This window comes from Pezoporus flaviventris, unplaced genomic scaffold (assembly GCF_033815535.1).
Source record: "Pezoporus flaviventris isolate CSIRO_AGI_PZ_B2104156 unplaced genomic scaffold, CSIRO_AGI_Pfla_v1 ptg000072l, whole genome shotgun sequence".
Classification (NCBI taxonomy): Eukaryota; Metazoa; Chordata; class Aves; order Psittaciformes; family Psittacidae; genus Pezoporus; species Pezoporus flaviventris.
Window position 1 is genome coordinate 5,017,199 of NW_026892620.1, and position 15,000 is coordinate 5,032,198.

The window sequence follows — 15,000 nt, forward strand, 5'->3', positions numbered from 1 at the left end:
CCTGCACCCTCAACTATTATATGTCCATGCCCAGGCATCCACCAACCCTGGCAGCTTCCTGCCTAAGCACAGTCACTCTGGAGGGCAAGGACACAGCCCTCCTGCTATCTGATGAACTTGAACTGGAAAACCACACAGAAAATAACGGTTGTGTCTCCAGGCCACACAGACACTAAGTCAAACTTCAGTGAGATCTCTAGAGAGGGTCACAGCTCCCTCAGTGAGGCAGATATTTCTAGCACTGTAGAGACAACCAGAATAATTTATGAGTTTAGGGACTATGATTATTTAGTAACTGCTAAATTTAAAACTCCTTCAAGCACATTCGCCTGCTTTCATTCAGTTTAATTTTTATATACATGAACTTTAATGTAGTCTTTGCCTACACTAGAAAATACGAAGGCCACAAATCTAATAGCCTAAATAATGCTAATGTGTGCCTCTTACAGTGCCAAAGCACAGTGATACAAATTAATTTATAGCCTTATATCACATGAAAAAGTGACAATGACCAACAGCCCAGTGTGGCACACCTGAGTTAAGCTCTGAAACGGCAGGAAAAGCATCTCTTTTTAAGACACTGAAAAGACAGGTATTCACATGGAAAACAGTGTAGACTCTGAAATCATTTCAGAGGAACACGATTTTAAAATAAGTGGGTCACATTACCTAACAGCTACATCCGATTTCTCTTTTTCTGTGCGATATTGTCATGGTTTAAGCCCAGTTGGTAACTCAGTACCACGCAGCTGCTCGCTCACTCCTCCCCCCTTCTTCCCCCCCACTCCCAGAGGGATGGGGAGAGGAATCAAAAGAATGTAACTCCCACAGGTTGAGATAAGAACAGTTCAGTAACTAAGGTATAACACAAAACCACTACTGCTACCACCAATAATAATAATGATAAAGGAAATAACAAGGGAAGAGAATACAACTGCTCACCACCCGCTGACCGATATCCAGCCAACCGAGCAGAGATCTAACCCCTTCCAGGTAAATGCCCCCAGTTCATATAGTGGGCATGACGTGCTGTGGTGTGGAATACCTCTTTGGTTAGTTTGGGTTAGGTGTCCTGTCTCTGCTTCCTCCCGGCTTCCCCTCCTCCCTGGCAGAGCATGAGACTCACAAAGTCCTTGGTCAGAGTAAACATGACTGAGCAGCAACTAAAAACGTTGGTGCTATCAGCGTTGTTCCCAGGACAGATATTTATTCCTAAAGTCTTCTTTTATTTCTTTTTTCAGTTCACAGCGTTCCAACTCCTTCCTGCTGTATAGCTACTCTTTCAAATAGAAGAACCCTAATTTATATAATTTACCTGCAAATACATTGCAGTGTATTTGTAAACAGTGGTGTAAATCAAAGTAATTTAGAGAGGAGTGGAAACAGCCCTTCATTTCTATGGCCCAAAGATACTGCTTGCAAAGGGAAAGCCCAAGTCACTAGGCAATGGTGGTGACCTCTTGTTTTGCCCCTGTTTTGAATTAACTCTTCCAGAGCTAGAGCTTTGGCCAGCTGTAGTAAGGTCTGTCTTACTCGCTTATAAAGCTTTGATTTTACCTCACTGTAACTCAGACCTGTATCTATTAGACCTGTTGCTCAAATGATTCACTACCACCTCACAAAAAAACATATGCTTAGCTAAAAATATTGCTTCTATCATCAAAGCTGATAGCACAGCAGGGGTTTTGCCAGCATAGCTACTTCCCAGGCCAAAATAGCTGTGTCATCAAAAACTGGCAGCACAGAGCTGACTGAATTCTAAATTTCCGGTAGTGGGATAAAATTACAATAAAAAACAAAGCTTTTTAAAATATACCATAAGATGAACACTCTAAAATTAACCTTAGTGGAAAGTAGCTGATCATACAGTAAACTTAAATATGGCTTTTCTCACAGCTTTCACTTCCAGCTAGCTCATGTGGGTTATTTATTTCAAGTTTTAAAAGACAAAAAAAAGGAACCTAATATCTTAGCATTTAGGTCATCTACTGCATTCTGTACATATATTTTATCTGTCTCCCATGTGTGGGCTCTCCTGGTGGTCCTGACAAAGGTGACTAAAACCACCAAGAACATCATCGGCAAGCTGCAGTCAGTTTTTACAAAAGCTCACACCCCACATCGTTCACTTTAGGAATATATGTCAATCTGAAAACTCTTTAAATTACTGGTGCAATTCTAAAGCTAATTTATCTGCTACAGACATCCTGACTGTGTTAGAATGTTTGTAGAACTGAATGTTTCAGATCTTTATAATACTTTACTACATATGTTAAATTTACTTGAGACTTTGCAAGATTCCAGTCTGATAGTCATTAAATGGTAAACACTAAAACACACATCAGCAAAATGACTCATTCTGTGGTCAGCAGCTTCATTTAAAAACAATTGCCGTTCCATGCTTTTCCCTAATGTAACAGCAAAAGTTAAAGAATTAGCATATATCACAAATATTCTGCTGAACAGACTGTACACTCCCTCTGTTTCACCCATCATGTGTGTTGATCCTATCTATGCCAACGTTACTTAATTGGCATAAATCAACTTACTGCTGACTTATATTCCATATGAAGCAAGACTCAGTCCTCTTATCTCTCACACCATGAAGAGCAACTTTTAGCCAGCTGGTTTAGTAGCCCTGTAAACAAGTCAATACAACTTAGAGATATTCAAGGACAACAGGCTATTATCCTGCTTAGTAGCTGCTAAATGGTACTAATTACCAGCTGTAGGCCACTGGCTGTTGGATTCTGTGTGTATAGCAGAAATCCTAGTGTGTGCACAAGGGCACAAACTTAAACCAGGCAGTATAGAATAAACTAGGGACATCAGCTATCTATGCATTAATCAAAAATTATCGTGCATGCCAGGGGAGGTTTAGATCAGGTATTAAGAAAAAAATTCTTTATTGAAAGGATGATCAGGCATTGGAACAGGCTTCCTAGGGTTGTAGTGGAATCACCATCCCTGGAAGTGTCAAAAACCATGTGGGTGTGTCCCTTAGTGACACAGTTGGACTTGGCAGTCCTGGGGTAACAGTTGGACTTGATGATCTTAAAGGTCTTTTCCAGCCTAGTTGATTCTATGATTCTATGTGGCATATGAGTGACCAGAACTATGTAGGAAATGTCTGGTTCCAGGAATATCTCAGTACTTGACATATTCAGCTCAGGCACCACCTTTCACAGGATGTTTACATAGTCAAAATCGGAGCTGCTTTCCTCTGGTTCATGCCTCCATACACACACTCCTGCCCTCAGCCTTACATGAGCTGGTATAGGGAGCTGCACTCTTGACATGCATTATACTTTCCTTAGTGGTAATACAAGCAGTTTGTATCTGATAGTCTCCAAATCTTTATTCTTCTCTAATTTTGAGTCAGCTCTTTCTATCCAAAGTACAGGGACATGAAGGGTCTGAGGCATACAGCTAGACTTTCTCTCACATCTTGGTTTCCAAACTCCCAACCTTCAAGGAATTCTTTCACACTTAGCAAAGGGCTGGCTTGTCACATTTCATAATAAAACACAACTTTTGTAAGCTTGGTCCATTTCTGACAGGATAGCCCAAATTCTGTCATTTACTCTTGACTGATATGTGTTCTTTGCACAGGTGCCTTTATCAGTGGTGACTACAACAAAGGTGCAACTGTAAGGCAACTATGAAGCGTCTAAATAACACTAATAAGGGTCTTGTCTGAACTAAATTTGTTTTAATAGATACTAGAATCTTTATTAGTCTCCTTTATATCTGATGGATGACCCGGATGACCAGCAAGAAGCACAAATTGCCCACAGACAGGTCCATATAATCTCCTCCAGTCAGTGCTGCCAACTGCACAAGCTCAGCCTCCTGGAAATCATTCTTCTGTCACTCATCCTATAGCTGTTTCGGTATGCCTGCAAGTTCATTGCATTCTGGCTTCATTTCCACACACCAGTGACAGCAATCACCACCACTACCAATACGCCAACAACAACAAAAAAAACTAAAAAATCAGCTATGACCATATAATCACCCTAAGGATGACAGATCACGTATATAAAGCCAGCACAGCAGAAAAGTGAAGCCCGTGACTACCAGTTTCTTAAAACACCTCAGAATAAGCAAAGGAAAACATTTCTATATGTCTGCTTTGAGGTAAGGCTATCACACTTGAAGATTGCAGCAATATAGACTTCACACGATTTCAATGTTCAGTAGTCGAAATACAAAAATCATTCAAGGACACAGAGGACTGAAATGACAATTTGTAATTGTTCATCTAAATGCAGCTTCCAAGCAAAGAGACAAATGTGAAGCAAAAACAGTTCTGCATTCAGTATCACCATGCTCACAGATGGCTAAGCCTGCACACCAATTTTATGTAGGGTAAACCTACACTTGGTTACCTGTGAAGCATTTGAGGATCTGGGGAACCTAGGATGAGATGTAGGAGAAACAGACCCTCTGCCTCATATTTAATACTCAACACCTCTTCTTTGACACCAGTAAGTGTCTACAAGGCCCAAATTATCATGCCAAAGCTGGTGCAACTAGTAAACCACAAAGCAAATTTTGCTTTATTTATGCTTTATTTAAGATTTTACAGGTATGGATTGCAGTTACAGGCCAGCATGGAGAGGACAAAATTATACTCACACAGCACATGGTATAATCATGTGTTTTTCATAGCTTACGGAAAGCAAAAGTCTGACATACAAGTTGACATTTTTATTTGGCTTTGAAGTAGAATTATCAATTGTTCCCCACAGAAACCTCTCTGTGGAGAACAACTGCTTTGCCTAGTTTGTTTTTGCACTACCATAATAAGAGCTGCCTTAATTCAATACCCCAGTTAGCTCAGTCCTCTCCAAAACTCAGATTGGTGTTGGACTATGGACCTTCTGAGGTTCCTTCTAGCCTGACTGATTTTGCAACTTCTTGAATTCAGCAGTCTTGATGTGAACAAGGGAACAAAGAAAAGGAGCGACCAATACCACAACGCCTGACAGAAGAGTGCCTCCGAGTTCTGAGTAATACCATTGAGCCCATGTCCACATGGAGCCACACAGTAGGTTTAGGCTGTGGTGATGAGCTACAAGTAGAGAGGCTCAAGCTTCTCAAGTGATACACAATGCCACATTTTCTCGTTCACTCAATCTACACACCTGACTCATAAATCAGGCAGAAGCCAGGGAGAACCCTGCTCTAGAAGCGCCTAAGTTACTAATAGAGAAAGTTACCTAGGTTACCAATACAGACAGAGACGTGGACTAATCCAGGAGAACATGAATGTATATAACATATACATATACAGAGATAGAGTGAGATGATAAACTAATGCTCACGTCAGCACCTTTACATCTTTTTCTGTCCAACTTACCATAGCCATAGAATAGCTTGGGTTTGAAGGGACCTTAGAGACCATCTAGCTCCAAACCCTCTGCCATGGGCAGCAACACCTTCCACTAGACCAGGTTGTTCAAACCCCTGTCCAGTCTGGCCTTAAACATTTCCAGGATGAAGCAGCCACAATTTCTCTAACTTATATAATTCTAAATATTTATACCATAGAATTTTAAGGGAAAGGTTTAAAAGCAAGCATCATCTAAAATTCATCCCATACAGGAAGCCAGTGAAGTTCAGAAGCTGATTATTAAAAGGTTTGATAGCTAGTGCCCTCTTATAGGATGCCCCTTTTAGCAGACTAAGGGGCAAAGCAGCAGTTTCAGTTTCACACAGATGCTTCCAGCTTTAAGAACACTTCAAGTCATATTTTCTGTACTATCAGTGGGTACATGTGGAAGTCTAGAACAATCTACCACTATATGCCAACAGTATGTGACTGCTAAAATCTGGAGCTCAGTAATTGAATTCTGCAACTGTTATGTTTGCCTTTAGACTCTGAATGTAACAAACCCTAAACAGTGCACACTGTAAGAAATTGCGCACTGCAACCATCTCACTGCCCAGTAAAATGATGTGTACTGCTTCATGGTCACATATCCACTACATTGTGATAGAGAGTCACAGGAAAGAAACATAGTAAAAAAGCAGAATGCAGCCCCAGGCTGACTGTCTGGGGCTGCATTCTACCTTGAACCTTTTACATACGTTTAAAATCCTTGTGTAAAGCTGGACATTTAGAAATATTGTCAATTTCACCTTAACGGTTCATCTTCCCACCTCCATTCCTGGATGCAATTCACACAGAAACACAAGCTAAAATACCCATTCCCTTAGATTCATTAATAGTATTCTTACAAGGTTCAGTTCCTCCGCTATGATACCCTGTTACAGTGATGGCTGTGATTAACAATAATCAAGAAAAATCAATTGCCTATTCATTATTCCATATAACCATTTTACTCATTTCTCTCACACCTATAGAACTTGTTCACTGTCAGCTTGAAGTGCAAAAGGTTTTAACAGCTAAAAAGCCTTGCGTACTGACTTAAGAAGACACCTCAGTATACTGAGAAAAAACAATCTTCCAATTCATGTCTCAGAGAATAGAAAGATGAGTGAAATACTAAACAGAATATACACTTTGTTAAGAATTTTTAAGAAAAAACGGTGGGCACTATACGAATAAACTTGGCTCTGCCTCTGACATATTGGTATTTTTACTGGGAAAGGTACAACAATTCAGGCAGAAGGAAAGAACAGAGTGACAGAAAAATGCTAAAGAGACAGACTTAGCAGTTAAAAATAATTTGCTGCATTTGGCTATATCGGCTATATTAATTTAGTTCTACCTTCAGAGCTTCTAGAGGAAGTTACTCCACTTAGTTATTCCACTTCAAACCTCTGAGCATTCTTCTCAATCCAGCAATTAATATCACAGTGATAAACTGTGATCAAGTCCATACATTGCGGAATCACAAAATAATGTCTTTCCCCTTATGCTAAAATATTCCATTTTATTAATGTTCCTCCAGCGTGACAAAGTAAGCATATATGCTGCTGGAAAAAGGCTTCTAAAATTGAAATGAAAAATCCAAGACACTTTAAAGAAAATAGAAAAGGCTATTCTCTATTGATTTCTGTAGTTTCACAGCTTAATTGCCATGATAAGGTCTGACTGAACTGAAAACATTTTAAAGTGATGCTGAAAGATGAATACAGAGAAGTTTCCCCTTTGTACTGAAATATTATTGGAAATTGATCTGAAGTACAATAAATACATTGAAGAACAAATCAACTACAAATTGGACAGAAAAGATCCTGTTCTTGCAATCTATTTATTTCACAAGTATATACTAGGATCTTCTGCCATCTCAGCAATCTTCCTTTTTAATCAGTGAAACTTATAATAATATTCAGGGAATATCAGCAGTACCTGCCTCTCAGTGGACACCATCTTTCATTGAGAGAACAGGCTTGTAAATGCTGCCAATTTATAGCCTTGCATCCCACTGTGGATCCCCTTTGAAATGAATAGGGAGAATGCCAGGTGCCAATTTGTTGGTTGTTAACGGCTAAACAATCCTATATTGGCATGGCAGTGAATTTATGAGTGAATGGTCGTTGTATCTTTTGCTGCTTTTGGGTGCCAGAGCATGGTAAGTGGAAAACTTTTTACTATAGCATGGAAAGAAAGGGCTTATGGAGAAAAACACAAACATGGAACTACGAAGGAGCTTGATAGGCTTCAAATGAAAAAAAGGACAGATACATGATTCTATATGTCTACAAAGGTTATCTCTTCAGACCAGATTATACTCTGAAAGAGCTGGATTCTTGTGTGGGGGTAACAGCCTTCTGAATATTTTTTCTTGACATTTTAGTTTGTGAAATCCTTTCGAATTAGACCCTGATCATGCAAAGTCTTGAATAATTTGCATACAGACTTGTCCCACTGAAGAGAAGTTTTGTATCATAGTTCACCAAAATAAATAGTTGAGAATTTTGAAAATGTGACCAAAAGCAAATACATAAAATTCTTAGGAAAAATTGTGCATTTTTACAAAGATTTCCTCATAAATATTATGTTTTACACTTATAATTGAGGCATTGTTTAAAACTATGACTTCTAGTTAGCCAAATGTGTTCTTGTCTGCAACAGGAACTCAAGGATTCACTTACCTACATACAAAGCAAGCATTTTGGCACCTACATTTTAAAAACCTGTGCTTTAAAGAAAAATCCAAAAGCTAAGCTTCTAGAAACTCTGTTTATTAGTAAGAAAAAGACATACTTTTCAGACAGGTGATCAACAAATCCTCCAGGGTAAACTCTGAGATACCCAAAACCAACAAATGGGAATTGCTAACTTTAAACACATCCTGATTTATTCAGAGCTTAAATATGTGAAACAGGACTGCAAATAGTCTAGTATATACTCCTGTTTTCAAGACACAGCAGCAGAGACGATGACATCAAGGTTTTCATACAGCAGCTTACTATACAGTCAACTTTCTACAGGTTATTATACTATAAGCAAGACCACCTAGGTTCAACTTGGCTTTCAGGCCCCTTCACCAGGAGAAAGCTATGCCAGGCCAGATGCTGCTTGAGAAACTTAAGGTTTGGGGCCAGGGAGAGCAGAAAACAGAAGAAGCAGTGAGAAAGAGAAATGCATAGACCTAAAAAGGCTGTCAAAACAACCTGTAGGGTAACAGAAATGGGTGAGTGACAGCTCCAACCTCAGTTTTATGGAGAAAAGGAGGAAGCTCTAACTCCATTTGATGGTAAGACAGATTAATTACATTTGGTGTGAACAGCACTTCTTAGGAGGAGACCCAAAATGGAGGAATGCTTTCTCTTTCCTTTCCTACTTGGTAGAGGATATCTGTTCAAATCAGTTAGTTGTGGGCATGTACAAAACCAAAAACTGCAGCTGAAACAATGCAGGAGGATTACAGTGCTAAGAGAAAAGCAGCCAGGGAACAGAGGCACTCCTGCAGTTAGGCAGCTCACAGGGAGAACAAAAGGGAGAATAAAATCTACACTATCAAGCCTATCCTTTGCTTTTTTGATATCTTTTTCTGTGAGTTTTATTTTTTTTCCAAAAAAATAAGTGTTGCATACTAGGAATCATACACACTTCTATCACCAAAAACCAGTTTAACATCCAGTTCTCATGTCAGCTTTACCAAATTACTAAAAATGTAACACATGGACAAAAAATCTAAAAGCACATATGGATCCTGTAGGGATTCAAATATATTCAAATTTCATCTCCCTGTGATTTTATGATTGCTTTTGAAATGGGATGCTTTAATTACTTAACATCTGTTACCCAATAACTAAAGGCATTATGTTTCCCTGCATCATAACAGAAAGACGCCTTGTGTTGCTGAATTCAGCACACATGGAGCTAAACAAGGTTAACAACCATGCTGAACCTACAGAATTGAAGGCTTGCTCTGGTTTGAAATGTGCCTCTATCTTCCAGGCCTTTGAAACAGATTCTTCATCACTGGGTAGATTAAGATGGTTGAGTGATGCTTCATTTTTCTATATACAGAGCTGATTGAATCACTAGCAGCAAGTCTGACAGCTTTTAGTGTCTTCCAGTGTTACAGACACAGGAATCCCCAATACAGAATGCATGTTTTTGTCCATCTTGTGGATGTATTAATTTATAATATACATTTTTCATTCTTTCCAAGAGCCTCGACTGGGCAAAGTTTTATGTACTTCATTTATTTCATATGCTCTGAATAGTCTCTTGACTTCACTATTCAGTGGCTAGTGTTCATGTCTCTTAAGGACTGGACAATAAATATTAAATAGTACAATTTATCATACATATGTATTGTGATTTCTTTTACAGTAGTTCCTAGTAAATAAACATTTGCCAACAGTCAAATTTATATTATCATCTAACATACAGATTTCTCCTCCAATTCAAAGGAAACTAATTATAAAATCCAAAATAGCTCTGTATGGGCAAACCAACCTATTATTATATGTATGCACTTTCCTGGGGTGGGGGAGGGTTGAGAGGGAAAAGAGGTTTATGTGAAGTTTAGAGTGACAGTAAATAGCAATCTTAAACTAAACTATATTAAATAATAGCAACACAATCCTGAAACAAAGCACTATAAAACCTGAGAAACCTATTTGTGGTTTAAATTCTAAGAAAGGACTAAGCATGGTAAAGTAAGGAAATACAGAATATGCTATCCCTCAGATACATTTTAACTGTCCTGTAGTTTTGTTTCAAATGTTCTTGACTATGCTGTTTCAAATTCCTCAAACTGAACTAAGGTTAAACTGATTATTTTTTTTTTTTTGGTCCCTCTTCATGATATCACTATGCAGCAAATTACTAATTGGTGTAATTCATCTTATTTCCTGTTAATACCAGGATTGACCCACGATTTCAATTTTCCATTTAGGCATCTTTCTTTTCTCATGAAGGTTTACATGTGGATGCAAAAATGCTGCAACTGTTTGCCATTTTATCCTGCTCAGGGTTGGAATGATGGGTGAAAGTGAGAAGGTTTCCTAAGAAAGAGTGCACAGAAAACTGAGAAAAACTACTCAGATTACACAACCTAATCTTGATTCACCAGTTGCATTTGTGTTTCTGGCCTTTATGCTCTTGGTGTAATACACATATAACAAGGTTATATATCTAGTAAAAATACCCTATGCATTTAATTTTTCTCATGATATCACTGATAAAATTTCACCCGTCTCTTCAGAAGGCTCTAGATGAGACAAACATTATACAAAAGAAATGCTAATTAAAGTACCTTAGGGAGGAAAAGGGAATGAAAAGACAGAGACATTAAATATTAATCTTAAGCAAGGCATGCAGATTTTTAAAGGTGGAAGTAAACAAGAGTGGGTTCTTGTCATTTGGGATGCCATAGAATTGATTTGAACTTTCACACAGAGGTCCTTCTCTTTTCAAGAGTCACCCTTTTTTAACTCAAGATTGTTTTGGTTTTTGACTAATTTAAGGAAACTCTGATTTAATGATAAAGACCCAACTTGGGAGATTTTATGCTACACCTATTTTTCACCTTTTCCCAAAATATTAAGCATAATAATGTGTTTTATTACCTTTCTGTAAATCTGTTTTATTACTGCAGTTGTCTGTCTTTAGTAAACTTCTATATATGTTTCATTTCTGTCTAGTAGCAAAGATGCCTCTGAAATACTGACACACACACAAAGCCAATCCTCATCCAAGGCTTTAGTGAATTTTAAAAACAAGGTATTGCTGTGCTTTCTCAGAGCCTTGCTTTCTAACCATTTACCCCAGCACATGCAACAGGCAAAATCATAAAAGCTGCCTTCAATCAATTTGAGGAAAAAGAGGTGTCACTGAACATCTAAAAAGGTAGGTTGAAAGTCAGAATCCCAAGGGCACACAGATTAACTGAATATATTCCCACTCGTCTTAAATTATACAAATGTTTGCGATGACTAGTCTACCTTACATACTCATGGTGGTCTCTGCCTCTTTCTCCAGTTTCCCGCTACCTGACAACAGGCTTCACATTAACAGAGTCCTACCTTCACAAACCTGCCACTACTGCCTGTGTTGTAGCTCTTCCATCTCTTTAAAAAGACTGCTGGCATCTCTTAAACCTGATCTGACAATCAGAAAGTTTGCCCTGATATGTTTGCCAGACACAGACAGTGTAACCCACTTTCTTCCAGAACAGCTTGTCTTAACCAACCAAGCTGTTTGTACTGGAAGAAGAACACTAAAGCATAAGCAAGCCTATTGTAAATAAAAAGTCAGTTAGAAGATTCAGAAACTGCAAGGAAATAATAACAAACGTGGTTTATTTCAGCTCAGTTTCAGCTTCAGTTCTATTTCAAATGGTTTTTATATATATTTCTGTGAATAGGAACAGTCACTATTACATCTTTGACACATTCTCCTAACTATTGAAAGCTAATGGTCAGCTCATTTGCCACCCCAAATTAAAGACACATTCTTCTTTTGAACAGATTTTGCCTTCCCCTGCGCCTTTTTTATAACCCAAAGTTGTTAAGATGCAAATTGCACTTCAGCACCAGCCCCACCTGTACCCCCTTTTATGCTTCCTTACAAACCCTTTAACTAATGTAACTGAAATTTATCATAATATTATACATTATACAGTGCTTATGAAAAATAACTAATAATACTTTATATTGAATACTCCAATCCTCTCAAATATCATGATACTACCAAATCTCACAATAGCATTAAATCTTTTAAATAGCTGGAGAGATTGACATCACAGGCTGGAGAGTAAGATGGGATCCATGGCTTTTAACCTGCGCTAAGCAGCTACTCTGCAGTCAATCTGCTGGGCCTAGGCCCCAGTCCTGGGAGGTCTTCCTCAGAAGAGGAAGTACTTACAGAAAAGGTACAATACGGGTATCTTCTGCTTTTTAAACCACCTTTTCAAAGCATCCCTTGATGAGAGAAGGCAAAGTAAGACTAAAGGCAAAGGGTCAGCCCGGTAGTTCTGCAGGGGTAGGAAAAAGCTCAGACAGAGTTGCAGAGGACTGAGTAAAACAGAATCAGGCTCAACCTCCACTGAAAGGACCAAGAATCACTATTACAGATACAGCATTAGTGCTAATACTCACTTTGTTATTGTGGCTATTTAGAATCACAATGCTGCCACAGAATCAGCGTATTGCCATTCAAAAGGAGGAAGCAGGCTTAAGTTTGGTTTAGGAAATCTCCATTTTCCTTTTAAAATGCTGATTTTCACAGGAGTACCCCTTTTGTTTCAAGACTGAGTTGATGGATCTCTGGACTTCCTACCCTCACCTTCCACACTGTCAGCGTAGCAGACCTTTTGGTATACATCATGACTACATTACAGCTTAAGAGTTTTCAGAACAAAAGATACCACATATGCAGAATTCCTGAAAGTCATGTGATCTGGGTGATGTTGCAGGATGTCTGAAAGGCTGGGTTAGAGTATATACCAAAAAATGACTGAAACTAAACCCAGTGCTTTAGTTTCCCCCGTGCTAGATACAGGATTGTCACATTCACTTTTTGCTACTCTTTTCATTATGGCAAATTTATTTGTCAGTTCATGGTCAAAAAAACTACATCTTTCAAAGCAGCCACCTTTTCTCTTTGTTGTCAGTGGCAAGAACTCCATCATTACTTCAGGAAGGATGCTTATCCCTTATTGTCAAGAGGCCAAAATACCAAGATCTGTTCAGCACAACTACCTCATATTTGAATCGGAAACTCAGGCTCAGATTCACTCAGTTCATTTCCTAATTGCTTGTACAGGCGTCTAAGCTGATGTGCAGGCTCAGCAAATACTAGAGTATGTGCATCAGGGAAGATTATTAGAGTCCATGTCCATGCAAAGTGTAGATGCAAGCATGCCTATTTCATAATGGCAAGAAATGGGATGCAGAAGTCTGCTTGGCTACATCTCCCAGTTTGCAGTAAAATTATATGACTGATGTCAGGGGGACAAATATCCTGCTGCCCATTATTAATAGGGATTTAACATCTCACGTAACAAAGCTATACAGGATTTAAAGGGAAATGAACTACATGTATCCCCTTGCCAGCAGTAGAGATATACAAAACCAGCATCAGAAAACAGTACACTCATTTATTCACCAGCTTCTGCTTCTATACATGACGACACTGAGAGTGATATTGCAGAATCTCTCAAAATCTTCACTGTTAGTACTGTGGGTGAATGTGCCCACCAAAGCACACTAACTAATGATCACATCTATCAGCATGCATTATCAGAGATGTATTTTGTGCCCCGTAGCAGCTGCTATAGTAATCTTGGAGAAGACATATTGCATTCTTCATTCATAAGAAAGACAATGAATTTGTAAGAGTGAAATTCCAATCAGACTCAGGTGTGAAACGTGTCTGCAGTAGCCACATTATAAATTTATCTTTATAGATAGTCATGGTATCCAATTTATCACACCTACCAAACCCCACTGCTTCTTACCATTTCAAAATGTGCTGTCCAGTCTATATCTTTTATGATACACCATGAGAAATGAGCCCCTGAACTTGACTTTGGAAGCTACTTCTATCCCCTTCTACTGTTGTGTCCTCTTTCCACTTTCCGTATTACACTTTTTGGATTCCTTTCATAGAACTGTAAAAGATCTCTCTAGCAGTATTTTACGCCTATAGAATGGACGTTTTTTTCTTGTTGAATTATTGCCAGCTACATTCAAACCTGTTCAGATGTAAGCATTGCTTTATCACTCTCAAAGGCCTTCATCTCCACCTTTTTAATCTCTTTTTATAATTACTCCTGGTTATGTTGTTCGTCCATGAGCTCATGCAATGTATTCGTATTTTCTGCTTAAGCAGTGTATGTGACAGGTTTATTTGTGATCAGACCCCAAACCAAGTAAAACTACTCCAGGATTCATAAGCAAACAGGACTCTGCTTAACAGTCTCAGAGGAGCACAAGGCAGTCAAGCTGACTTTGGAAGTGCTTCAATTTAAAGACTGTGGGAAGCACAGAACTGCATTTAAGAGCCCAAGATCTGCAAGCAATTCCTACATACATCTAAAAATGGAAGAAAATGGCCCAGTGGCAGTTCGTTGTGCATGAGTCTACTCTTTTGTGATTTTGTTTCTGTATACCCTATTCCAAGGGTAAAACTGGAAGAAAATTGTATGAATTCCTGAATTTTAGCCTTGAGATTTTTGGTTTCTTTTACAAAACCCCCTCATCCTGAAAGCTGTGAAGCTTGAGGAATTAAAACCACTTTGAACCAAAGGATCACAAAAACAGTACAATAACATTTACAGTCTCATCACAAAACTGACTATGTGTATCCAGCTGTTTAAAGTATCCACATAGCACGGTTCTCTTCTTGGACACTACAGTTTGCTCATACATCCTGAACAGCAGCATCAGGCTTACTCACAGCCAGGTGAATTATATTATACTTTGAGTGGAATTAATCTCTTTACAGCCATTGCACTTCAAGCTCACAAAATTAACTGCCCATAAGGAAATGTGTCACCTAATAGAATTTAGTCTATTTGAGTGCTGAATATGTTGTACCACACCTTTATACTTGTTGTCAAA

The 15,000-nt window shown here is 38.6% G+C and overlaps 1 protein-coding gene across 5 annotated transcripts in view; it reads right to left on the reverse strand.

Annotated features, from left to right (window-relative positions):
* MYO16 (myosin XVI) overlaps window positions 1–15,000 on the reverse strand; it is a 381,803-nt gene that overhangs the window by 252,229 nt on the left and 114,574 nt on the right. The window lies entirely within an intron of this gene.